The following is a 13177-nucleotide window of genomic DNA, read 5'->3' as shown; positions in this document are numbered from 1 at the left end:
TCCTCATGTGGTTTCAGCAAAACAATCCTTTGGAAAGTGTTCTACACAACACCCTAGACAATATCTTTCAATTGGTGGAAACTGTGGTACTGTTGTATTGGATCGAGTTGCTTGCCTTGGGCGATGTGGATAATCACAACTCCAATGGGGTTCTCCGCACTGATAACAAGGGCCCATTAGTTTGGCTTCTACTTTCCTTTGCTGCCATTGACCTGAGGGGCCTGGAGTCCTAGTTTGGTAGCCGCCTAGCAACATCAAAGAATTTTTTCCCCCAGTTGAGGCTCCAGTGCTTGGCTTGGATATGCGGGACTTTCAAAGAGATTTTCCTTGGATGAATATGATGCATATTCCTCCTCCACATAGCTTGGGTTTACCAAGTCTCTACACATATTTGAATTGTCGTAGTCAACAAACCTCATAGGAGCAGTCCCAGGAGCAAGAGGGTGAGCTCCAAGTACAGGTCGTGCTTGCTCTTGTGCCATTGGTGGCTTACGTTCAAAATTAGTATACTGTTGATGCATTTGTGGAGCCACTACACCCCTTTGCTGCTCACGCTCCTGTCTCATTCTTGCAACACAGGAATGCGAGTACATTCCTATGTGGTGTGGGTATAATTCCAAGCACAGGCCTGGCACCACTTCTTTGTGGGTTGGTTTGTGACTAGAGAAGAAAAGGTATTACATTCTTCGATTTTATGGTTACCGCCACATGCTGCACAAAGATGAGGACCTGTAGGTAGTACACTCCTCCTTCGTTGCTGCTGTTGTTGTGGCTGCATGGGTGGGCGATAGGTTTGTCCCAATCTCCTTAGTACTAGGTTAGCTATGTGGTCTAGATTTACTAGTGCACTAGACCCTGACCTTTGGTCATCACCCCACTGATCTCTAGGTTGCAACTTAGGTCCATTACTATCTTGGAATTTGAAGTTATCTGTGAAATCCATAGCATCATGGCAACACTCATTGAAATTTGTATGCTTCTTTGCATAGAGATGTGTGTGCAGTGTTGAATTTTTGAGTCCTTTTAAGAAGAGAGAAATTAATCGACTCTGGGTGGGCTTCTCATCTTCTGGGCAATGATTAATGTACTGCTTCATCCTATTTACACAGTCTCTAACACTCTCAGTCTCGCCTTGCTTGAAAGAGTAGATGTTTGCTACTGTGTCATGCTGAATCCCCATCAAGGAAAAAGTAGCAATGAATCTCTCTTCCAAAACTCGTAAAGAAGATTTGTCTGAAGCCTCTAGTGCCTGAAACCAAGCAAGGGCCTTTCCCTCAAGAGTGAGGCCAAATCCTTCAATTTGCGTATGCTTGTCAGTCACTTGCTCAGCTCAAACTGCTTGCCTAAATGCTGCTACATGGTCATATGGATCTCTCGACCCTTCGTACTTTTTTACCAGTTTCTGAAGAGTTGATGGCCTTACTCGTCTTGAATACTCATCATGGGGCCTACGGTCTCTCACTCTCAGTGGTTCCTCTCTTTGGTAAGGTGGTCCATATGCATCCAAATTGGTGTGGGTCCCCTATTACCTGCCTCAGCAACCCCCTCCAAAGATCTTGTTACCCGCATTCCAGGAGGTGCATTTATGGGAGGTGCATTTCCAGGAGGCCGAGTTGGCTCCCCCACCCTCTGATTGTCATAGTGAGAGAAACGTTGTTGTGGTGTGATCTGTGGGGTCGCACTTTTGGTGTAGGATAATATCTTGGTGCTAGAGTTGGGCTACTTGCAGTGGTCCACTTTGATGTCGAGGGTCCCTCTCTAGTGAATTCTCGTAGGGGAGGAGCAACAGTTTCTCCAAGAAAGGCTGTCTCTCCTGGTTTAGCTCTATTAGTTGAGAACACTTCCATGAATAATGGTTGTCCTCTCCACGTGAGCTCACGAATTTCCTTCCAATCTAAGGTTCGGTATTCATTGGCCCATTTATCAACGATTCGGTTCTTGTATCCTGCAAGCTTCTCGACTACCACCACAAGTGCTAGAGGAAGATCTAGCTCTAGCAATCTAGTTGTGGCATAATATCCTTCTAAAGAGTCCTTATAGACCTCTTGAAGTGGGTCATCCTGAAAGACCTTTGTCACTGGAATTTGTCGTACAAACTCCCATTGGTTCTCAGCCCCCTGATCCATTTTGCTCTTGCCTTTCCTGTCCCTTTCCAAATTTAGATCTACAAAAAGTAAATCATCTATGGATGGCTTTAAGGACTGGGCATTGGATGGTCCAGGCATGTCCGGCTCAATGAGCCAATCATCTCTAGACTCCCTTGCTCTCTGGACTATAGAATGAGCTTGTGAGGTTGCACAAAATAGACTCATAATGCACTACATCAACCATTAAAAAAAACATCTACTAAAAGCATGAGAGACAGAAGATATTATCAACAAGGATCTACTAAGATTACATTATAATCATTACCAATGTTCCACACAAGAACTCCCATTCTCACAAAAGATCCACTAAGCTTATATTAATCATCTAAAAAAGAACTCCTATATCACACCCATAAGTGAGAGGTGAAGTGGCCATTGAAAACTTTATCACTTGAGGAGGGCACCAAAAGATGCCTCGCACACCCCACTCTTACCTTCCATAAATGAACCCATGCCTCTACATGCGAACTCCCCTAGAATAGAAGATTCCCCCCACATGGGTTGTTGACAACTCATAGGTGAGTTGTCATCTCACTATAGCCCTCCAACACCTTAGGTACTCAACCTTAGACTATTTCATCCATGTTAGTAATGTGATGGCCCCCAAGGTACTAAAGTGACACACCCTAAGGATTCTTGGTCACCCTTTTAACAATTAAGACATGATTGACCAAGATATACATAGAGTGAAAGGAAAAAATGCCCACTAGCTTATTAGTCACATAGATTATTACAAGGTTGAACCTCTAAGGTTCAATACTAAAAGAAATAGTCATCACTCTAGCCCTCTAACACCTTAGGTACTCAACCTTAGACTATTCCAGCCAGGTTAGTAATATGAAGGCCTCCAAAGTTCAATACTAAAAGAACTAGTCATCACTCTAGCCCTCTATCACCTTAGGTACTCAACCTTAAGTTAGTAATGTCATGGCTCCCACTACGGTACTAAAGTGACTCACACTCTAAGGATGCTTGATCACCCTTTTAACAACTAACCACGCATAGGGAATGCTTAACTAAGACATACACATATAGAGTGAAAGGAGAACAATTCCCACTAGATTATTAGTCACACAAATTATTACAAGGTTGAACCTCCAAGGTTCAATACCAACTGCAATAGTCACTTATGAGATTGGCCTCATGTTAGGGCCATCCTTCTTTTCTTTGCTCTTGGCATTTTTCCTCCTCTTCTTCGTCTTTCTCTCTTGTAGCAATGCTTTTTCTTACAATAGTAGACACCTCATTCTTCTTTTCTCCATTATTAAAGCTTGTTCCTTCCCACCTTGTTGAGTGGGAGACAATGGAGATGCTGATGTTGTTGAAGCCTGTGTGCCCTTCAATCCTATTTTCTTCTAAAGATGATGAGTTAAGTTTGGCTAAGTAGGTGACATAGAAGCTATGGAAAAGGTAAATGAAGAGATGTGTGGCAACACACACTACCAACATAATATGCCAAGTTAAGTGGTGAAGGGGTATGGTACAAGAAGCTTGCAAAGGAAATTCTACACAAATGGCTATGTTGCTAATAGGTGTAGGTTCATTTGCTCTGTCTCCTCATCCCATAATCCTATTAGAGAAGTATCACAGGATGATGTTAGTAGATGAGATGACATATGGCGAATGAAAAATGAGGAGTTCGTCGAGAATGTGATCAAAGATACAGAGTGGACATTTTTTGTCTAAGAAGATGTTTTATGTGTGGGACGACAATCATCATGTTGTGGTATGGATAGAGGAGATAAGCAAATACGAGTCATCTTAACATGCAAAATCTTTGAATGTGGTGTTAAGTTTTTAAAAATAGCAATGGACTAATTAGGTTCACAATGAATGTAGCATTCAATAATGTTGCATCAAGACATCCATGTGTTGACGCTATCCTTATTGAATTTAATGAATGTAGCATTCAAGAATGTTGTATCAAGACATCCATATGTTGATGCTATCCTTATTGTATCAAGACATCGATGTGTTGACGTTATCCTTCGTGAAATAAATGAAGATAGCGAGAGGGAGATCCTCATCATCATAGCATGCTTAAACACATAAAGTAACATATACATTAGGAGAACATTTATTTTAAATCTCTTTTACTTAAGATGGTCCAAGTGCGGTATGTTTGTTGATTCGCCATAACTTATAATTTTTTCGACATAGGATGAATGAAGTGGGCTATGCTTTATCATCTCTTGTCGAAAAAGTGAATTAACTCTCATAAAAACTACTATACATAGATATCCACCATAATCAAGAGCCTATCCTAGCTTTGATACCATGTTGAGAATCCGAATATGGGATTGATCATGGTTTTGTGCAACAACAAAGATTAAGCATAAACTATAGTGAGTTTAGATAAAATTGAATAAGATAAAGAAGCCCAAAAAGATAAAGATAAAGGTAAAGAAAAAGAAAAAATGGATAAGGAGACCATGGTCAATACTGAAGAGAAGTAGCAAGACACATCAAATAGTCCCATAGCCTTCAACACAACCATCCACTACCATGTCAATCCACCCCCTCTATAGTGAACTCATGTAAATGTAGATATTCGGGAAGTTCTTTAAATTTTTGAAAAATTCTAACAAGATAGCAAAATTGTTTTTGGATGCACGAGATATTGTTGATTATGCAGTAGTGCCAAGCCTGAGGATAGAGAAGGGAAATAGTATATAATACACACTGTAGCTTTTGCAGTCATGTGTAATAAAGATGCAGATGTATGAGACAACACTGAAAGATGCACAAAAAGCATTGAGCAAAGACATGCACAAGAGGCTAGGGGGCTCCATATGGAATGGATTGTTCTTGAACACAAAATGCAATAGTTAAGGGAAGAAGTAGAAATAAAAGAGAAGTTCACATTAAAGAGAAGGTGTCTTCTAAGCTCACATAAAAGATATCCCTATTGGAAGACCACCTATCAAGATCCAACAAGATGGTCCATTAAAAAAAATCAACAAATGCAATGATGATCTGGCAAAAGCACACTCCAAGGTTGACGAAATGCAAGTTAAAGCTAGCAAGATGCAAAGAACCTTGGAGTAGAATACTAAAGATATGCTGCACAATGGCTAAAAAGCAAAAATAACCTTGTAAAGGCCTTAGAAGAGAAGTTTCAGTTCTTAAAAGATACATAGAAGTATGCTAAAGAACCTTATAAGCCTTGCACTTCTTTACTGATAGCCATGAGGAGAGGGATGGGGCTTTGAAATAAGAAGGACAAGAAGGACATTGAGGTCACAAGGGGTAGCAGAGTAGTGAGTAGCCATCACCTAAAAAGAAAACGTTTGCCCACCGATGAGCACAGGAACATCATGGTTAAGTCTAGGTCAAAGATAGATAAAATTGAATAAGATAAAGAAGCCCAGAAAGATTAAGATAAAGGTAAAGAAAAAGAAAAAATGGATAAGGAGACCATGGTCAATACTGAAGAGAAGTAGCAAGACACATCAAATAGTCCCATAGCCCCTTCAACACAACCATCCACTACCATGTCAATCCACCCCCTCTATAGTGAACTCATGTAAATGTAGATATTCGGGAAGTTCTTTAAATTTGTGAAAATTCTAACAAGATAGCAAAATTGTTTTTGGATGCAGGAGATATTGTTGATTATGCAGTAGTGCCAAGCCCGAGGATAGAGAAGGGCAAAAGTATATAATACACACTGTAGCTTTTGCAGTCATGTGTAATAAAGATGCAGATGTATGAGACAACATTGAAAGATGCACAAAAATCATTGAGCGAAGACATGCACAAGAGGCTAGGGCGCTCCATGTGGAATGGATTGTTCTTGAACACAAAATGCAACAGTTAAGGGAAGAAGTAGAAATAAAAGATAAGCTCACATTAAAGAGAAGGTGTCTTCTAAGCTCACATAAAAGATATCCCTATTGGAAGACCACCTATCAAGATCCAACAAGATGGTCCATTTAAAAAAAAATCAACAAATGCAATGATGATCTGGCAAAAGCACACTCCAAGGTTGACGAAATGCAAGTCAAAGCCAACAAGATGCAAAGAACCTTGGAGTAGAATACTAAAGATATGCTGCACAATGAAAAGCAATAATAACCTTCTAAAGGCCTTAGAGGAGAAGTTTCAGTTCCTAAAAGATACATAGAAGTATGCTAAAGAACCTTAAAAGCCTTACACTTCTTTACTGATAGCCATGAGGAGAGGGATGGGGCTTTGAAATATGTAGCCCTAATGCCCCTAGACCTCTTATGTGACAGCAAGAGGCACACAATATCAAGAAGATAATTAGGTATAGCTTGGTCCTCATGTTAGGGATGTCACTCGCGAGACGAGCCCCTCTCTAGGTTATAGTTTGTTAGGCTATGTAGGCATGTATCCCAAGCACTAGAAGCTTATGTCACCATGATTTTCTTTCAAGGGACCTTGGCCTTGAAAATTTTTAAGGATTTATATTAAGCTAAAATACACCCCATGATAATGAACTTCATTGCATTATTCTTAATCGAAAAGACACCTATAGATTTAGCCAAATATTGCATTGATGAGGTGCTGATGAGTATATAGCTAGAGTGCCAATGGACTTAGCCATATGCTAGGAAACTTTAAAATGGCTGGAGGGCACAAATAAGAAGTTAACCACCAAGGCTTACAAAAAGCTAACATAAATGGCATGCCCAACATATGATGAGCTTGCCAAATTTTTATTGCTTTATCTTAGAGTCCATACGTAGCTCTCACGTAGCTCACATTGCGAATAGAAGAAAACACTTACTTCTTCAAGATGTAGCATATAGCTTATTCCAAAATCATCCAATAGGAAGAACTAGGAGAAATAGAAGACTTCCTTGAAGATCTGGAATGCTCAGAAAAGCACAAAGACCCAAAAGATTCAGAAAGCTTCAAAGAGGGGGAAGAAGAAGAGAACAAGGATAACAAGGGGAAAGATGAGAAGCAAGATAGCAAAGAGCCCGTAGAGGGAAAAAAAAAAGATGGCAAAGGGTCAGGATATCAAAGACCAGATCCAAAGATAAACAAAGACTCCCAATACCAACAACACAAGGAACACCAACCACAAAAAGGCCAAGGCCACCCATCTACTGGTTGGTCTACACACGAAATGTCACACAAAGAGCAACCAATGGCACCCATTTAATAGGTCTACATAGGAAATGCCCAAGGCTAGAGAATACAAAGAGAAACAAAAGGAAGGGAAACAACCCATACAATCTCAGAATTTTGATTTAACATATCTACTATCTCCACAAGTCCACAAAGAAAGTAACATAAGCCTCAACACTACCCTGACCAAAGAACATAGAGTGCTCAATCCCATGGCACACACTATTGCTGAAACATAATGAAAGTTCAAATGAGGAGGAGAACTGCTTAGAAACTAAGAAGTCAATCTTTTCAATAAAGAGAGATTCTTAGGTATAACAATTTTATTTATGCCATAGCCCACCACAGAGTGTAGTCTCTTGTGATGGAGAACATATACAAAATGGAGTTACCTCTACTAAAAGAGTACGTAGAGTCATGATGGCAGTAGTGGAATATTGATCATTTAGAACTTGAGAGGGATGGCTATAAATAATAGACCACTTAAGGACAACTTTTTCACCAAAAGCACCATGGAAAACTAGCTTGCTTGCTGGAAGTTTATGTGGTTTTCTAGAGGACCCCCCCTCCCAATATAGAAATACTTACCATAAGGCACCAACCTACCCACAATACATGCTAATCAAAAGTATCTATTCGTGGTGGTAGAAGTAAGTCAATTAGTAGAGAGACAACAAATTCATTTTTTGATTAACTTTTCAAAGCTACCCTCTTCCTGTCCACACGGTCGAGTGAAGCATCGTTGAACAATGGATGCTCAAGGTGATGAGCATTTTCATGGAAAAGCACAAACATTCCAAAGACCAATATGTCCAAGTCATTCCATACATTGGATAATTTCCTCAAATAATTCATTAACGAAGTAAAGAGCTCTCAGGGGGGCAACAGATTTATCATGAAAGAAGTACATAATTGGCCATCAATTTTGCCATCTCCTAAGGAGGATATATGGCCTACTTACGAGTGAGTCTGATGGCTCCCATTCCACCATCAACGAAGAATTTTTTATGATATAATTTTTCCAGTGCAGCATGTCGAAAATTTTTTAACCTTTTTTTAAATCCTCTACTTCAACATGACATAATTTGGAACTTCTTGCTCACATTGCTTGTGCTTTATTGTGGAGTAATTGGCTGCTAAAAGAGAGTACTCAAGTATAGTATATAGAACTCCTCCCTGTCATGATTAGAGGTTGCCTTTAGAGAGAGACATGCAACTCTCGGGACCCAATATTTACTATTGCTTGCAATTCATAGAATGAGTGGAGAGCTACTTGTTCTTGTAAGAGCTTTGCACTCACGAGAACTCGTCCATTGCTGAAGCATAGATTCCTCTTAGAAGATGGGAATGTGATTGTACATCTCATTTTTAAAGAGGAATAAAAAAGAAGTACACAAGAACAAGAAAGAATGACACAATAAGTACTAAGTACACACAAAATGAATGGTGATTAACACCCTTAAATAAGTTGGCCGTTTTTAATTTGACCATTTTTAAAGTAAATATTAATTTTTAAAAATAATTTCTATGATATATATATATATATATATATATATAAATTAGCATCCCTACTCTCTCTCTCTCTCTCTCTCTCTCTCTCTCTCTCTCTCTCCTCCGTCTTCTCTCTCCCTCCCTCCTCTCTCTTAAAGGATAAATAAGTCTTAAGACATAATTTCCTTGCTCATAAAGGACTCATTCTTATTTGAAAAATGCTATAGATGGGACATCTTCCTAAATAATAATATGCATAAAATGACATCAAGTTAAAGCTTAGTAGACGGGCATATCAAGTAATTCCATGAAAAGCAGTTCAAAGGTGAATGATTAAGTAATGCCACTAAAAGCAACATATCACAATAAATCTATACATGTGATCTCAAAAATGCATGATTCTTTACATGTAATCTCAAAAACGTAATAGCAACATATCACAATAAATATGTACAACTTTAATGTTTCACTTACTTGAAGCATCTTGTGCCAATTGTGGGACTTCAAGCCATATAATTACTGAATGTCTCTCTTCTTTGTCTTTGTGAAGGCACCTTTTAAACACCTCATGCAGCCCATTGGAGTACAGAATGTAGTAATGGCATCTTTCACCAACTTCTCCTCCTTCTTTGTCAATATCCAAGAAGGTGCTTGAGGTAGACTTGTCTTCCCATTTGGTCCCTCTCGTGGCCAAGCTCTTTGCATCCTCTCTATGCTTTGTAGATCCTCTCTTACAAGCAAGGAGTCCCGTGTTCCTCTCAAGTGGTCCCAAATGTTCGAGGCAACATTCTTGAAGATGTCATTGGATCAAGAAGATGGTTAATTTTGAGGGTTTTCCAATATGGTAGGCGAAAGAAGATAGAGAACCTTATCAAATAACAACAAATATTAAGAAGATTATCTTTTCAAGTCAAATCTTGTATTGGAATTCTATGTCAAAGATATATTACCTATTCATGCCGGGGGGAGGAGGACTTTCCACTCCATTCCATAATGTCTTCCAATCTCCCATGCTTAGTGGATGTGGAGGGACTCCCATCCAAGAACGAACAAATTTGGGATGATGATGAGGGAGAAATCGATGATGATTCTCATATATCACTTTCTTCAAGCTCTTTGGCCTAGATGCAACCAATGATGGACCACAAATAGGACATTGCATGGTATCCAGATATGGAGAGACCTAAACAACATACACACTTAAGCATGTCAAAAAATAGTACAATGATAATAAAGAATTATCATGAATAGAAACCCATTTGACTCACCTGAACACTCGCCAAAACCAGGAAAGTCGTGCATTGTCCACATCAAGATGGCCTTCAAGAGAGTCTCGTGTGAAGATGGAGGCCGACATATGTCATGCACATGGATACCTCTCCAAAGTATCTCAAGCTCATCAAACAAGGGCTCAAGATATATATCCATATTCTTTACCTTATGTTTCCCAGAAATGAGAAGGGATAACATATGTCCTTTATTTATTCCCATGGATGGAGGAATGTTGTAATTCACCACTACTACTGGCCATATGTCCTTTATTTATTGCCATGGATAGAGGAATGTTGTAATTCACCACTACCACTGGCCATATACTATATGAGGTGCTCTTGATTCCAAAAGGATTAACACCATCCATACCCAATACAAGTCTCAAATGTCTAGGATCTTCCTTGAAGCTTGGCCACATTTCCTCGATGTGCTTCCATGCCGGAGTGTTTGTGGCGGGAATTCTCATCTTTCCATCATTGGATCGATGAGAGGAATGCCATGACATGATCTCTGCAATAGATTTGCACTTGAACATGTGTTGGATGCGAGGAATGATGGGAAAATGTCACAAACCACCTTACACGGCACATGTAAACTTTTAAGGTCCTCTCGATATCTTGGCTCGCCACCAATAGGACACTCTTGAGCTAATGTATGTATCCCATGGAAGAGAACACAATCATTGATACATGCATGGATGCGAGTATAGTCCAAGCCTCCAAGAGATGTCACAAAGCACCTTTCTTGGTCTCTTGAGGTTGGCAATCTATTCTCCTTTGGAAGCATCTTCGACAAAAGCCTATCGACAAAATAATCAAATATATTAATATAAAAAATAATCAAATACATTAATATAAAAAATAATTTCTTCTTATATATCTATAATGGAAGTAGACAATTTATGAAAGTAGAATACTCACTTTAGAAGTGCATTCAAACTTGCATTGCTCCATCCATATATTGTTTGCAAGTTGAGCAACTCGAGAGAAGCGCGTAGAATGGAATATGTGCATCCCTCAAAAAGTGGGGTCAAAGCCGCATTATAAAGGTGATCATTTTCCATGGCTTTTTCATTTTCACTACGCTTACTACAAGAGAATGAGAACATAGACATGCAAACTAGAGAGAGATGGAAATGAGAGAGGGGCCATAGGCAAATTTACGATTTGGCGGGGTTTACGCACGGCTATATGCACATCTATAGGCGCGTCTATAGGCGCATCTATAGATGCATCTATACTGATATAGACGCGCTTATAGATGCATCTATAGACGCACCTATAGACGCTCTGTTTAAAAAAATTTTGAATAATCCCGCCCGTGTCGACACGCCCGTGTCAACGCTGCAACTATTTTCGCTTCAATTCCCTCCCCTCTGCTCCTTGTGCTATACCTCTTCCTCATGATGGCTGCACCTCACCCTTTGTCCTCTCCTCACAAAGTCTCCTCTCCATCCCACTTGTCTCTCCCACCTCTTTATATATTCATGGTTTTTGGTATGTTTAGAATTAGGGCTTTTGATTGGTATTCTCTTCACTCTCTCTTTCTCTCTCTCTCTAATGCATAAGCTTCTTATGTTTGAATGGTATTCTCTTCTTTATCTCTCTCTCTCTCTCTTTCTTATGCATAAGCCTAAACCTCTTGTGTATCTATGCTATTCACACTTTTAGGATTTTGTATTACTAATTCTTTTCTCAACTTTTTGTTTTGTTTTGTAGGTCTTATAATCCTCTCTTTCAACTTCACCAAGAAGAGGTAAATGCTTTTCTCTCTTTCCTCTCTTTTTGATTTTGTATGTATGCATTAGGTTCTTAGGGCTTTTGTATGTATCCATTACTAATCCTTTCCTCACCCTTTTGTTGGTTTTGTAGGTCTTCTAATCTTCTCTTTCAACATCACAAAAAAGAGGTAAGTGCTTTCCTATCTTTCCTATCTTTTTATCCTCTCTCTTCTCTATTTTTATCTACCAAAAAGAGGGGTTTTGTTTTGTAGGTCCTCTATGCATAGAGCTTAATCTATGAATAGAGCTCTAATCATAGAGCTTAATCTATGAATAGAGATCTAATCTCATAGAGCTTAACTATGCATTAAGCTCTATTCATAGAGCTTAATGCGTAGATTAAGCTCTATGTATGCATTCATAATGCATAGAGATCTATGCATAGAGCTCTATGCATGCATTAAGCTCTATGCATGCATAGAGCTTAATCTTTTTCAATTTTGTATGTATGCAGCATTAGGTTCTTAGGGCTTTTGTATGTATGCATTACTAATCCTTAATTCCTCACCCTTTTGTTTTTTGTAGGTCTTCTAATCTTCTCTTTCAACATCACCAAAAAGAGGTAAGTGCTTTCCTCTCTTTCCTATCCTTTTATCATCTCTTTCCTATATTTTTATTTACCAAAAAGAGGGATTTTGTTTTGTAGGTTCTCTATGCATAGAGCTTAATCTATGAATAGAGCTCTAATCATAGAGCTTAATCTATGCATTAAGCTCTATTCATAGAGCCCTCTTACAATATAAGCAAAGTATACTTACCATTGACTCCGTCGGTTCCCATTTTTCATACATTGAAATGTGATTCATCGTAATGCTACGTTATCGACGCATACATCCTCGATAACAATCATGCATACATTTTATTTTTTGTTGCAACCAACGATCCCGATTTTGAACACGAAGGGACTTATCAACATCACTAGAAGAACTGATTGATGAAGACATCCTGCATATTCAAACAAGAAAAAATAAATTTCATCTTTCTATGTGTGTGAAATACTTTTTTGTTTCGCATTTATAGACGTGTCTATTAATGCGTCTAGATGCGTTACAGACCCTTTTAGACGCGCTTTTAGACTCAATTTTAGACGCGCTTTTAGACGCGCTTTTAGATGCTAAAATAGACGCGCACTATGTGATGAAAAAGACCAAAAATTAAACCTGAGATCGTTTTTAGAGTATGCAGAAAGAGAAAAACATAATTCTTGTGAAAACCTTCCCACCCTATTTCTTATTCTTTCTCACCCTCTCAAGCTTCTAACCCTCTCTCACCCTCTCAAGCTTCATCACCAGGTTGCAAATCTGCTTTACAAAAAAGGATTGTAGAGTAAGAGTTTGAAGGTACATACCTTGGTTGTGATGAGTCTCTTTCTCTTCTTCTTCTTCTT

At 39.0% G+C, this 13177-nt stretch overlaps 1 pseudogene; it reads right to left on the bottom strand.

The window, feature by feature from the left end:
* The window catches only part of LOC147619064 (uncharacterized), a 56789-nt pseudogene extending 45716 nt beyond the window's left edge, over nt 1-11073 (bottom strand).
* Between the last annotated feature and the right edge of the window lie 2104 nt (nt 11074-13177).

Source organism: Cibotium barometz, chromosome 34, assembly GCF_041138505.1.
Source record: "Cibotium barometz isolate CiBa-2024 chromosome 34, ASM4113850v1, whole genome shotgun sequence".
Lineage (NCBI taxonomy): Eukaryota > Viridiplantae > Streptophyta > Polypodiopsida > Cyatheales > Cibotiaceae > Cibotium > Cibotium barometz.
This window is presented reverse-complemented; position numbering and strand designations above follow the sequence as displayed.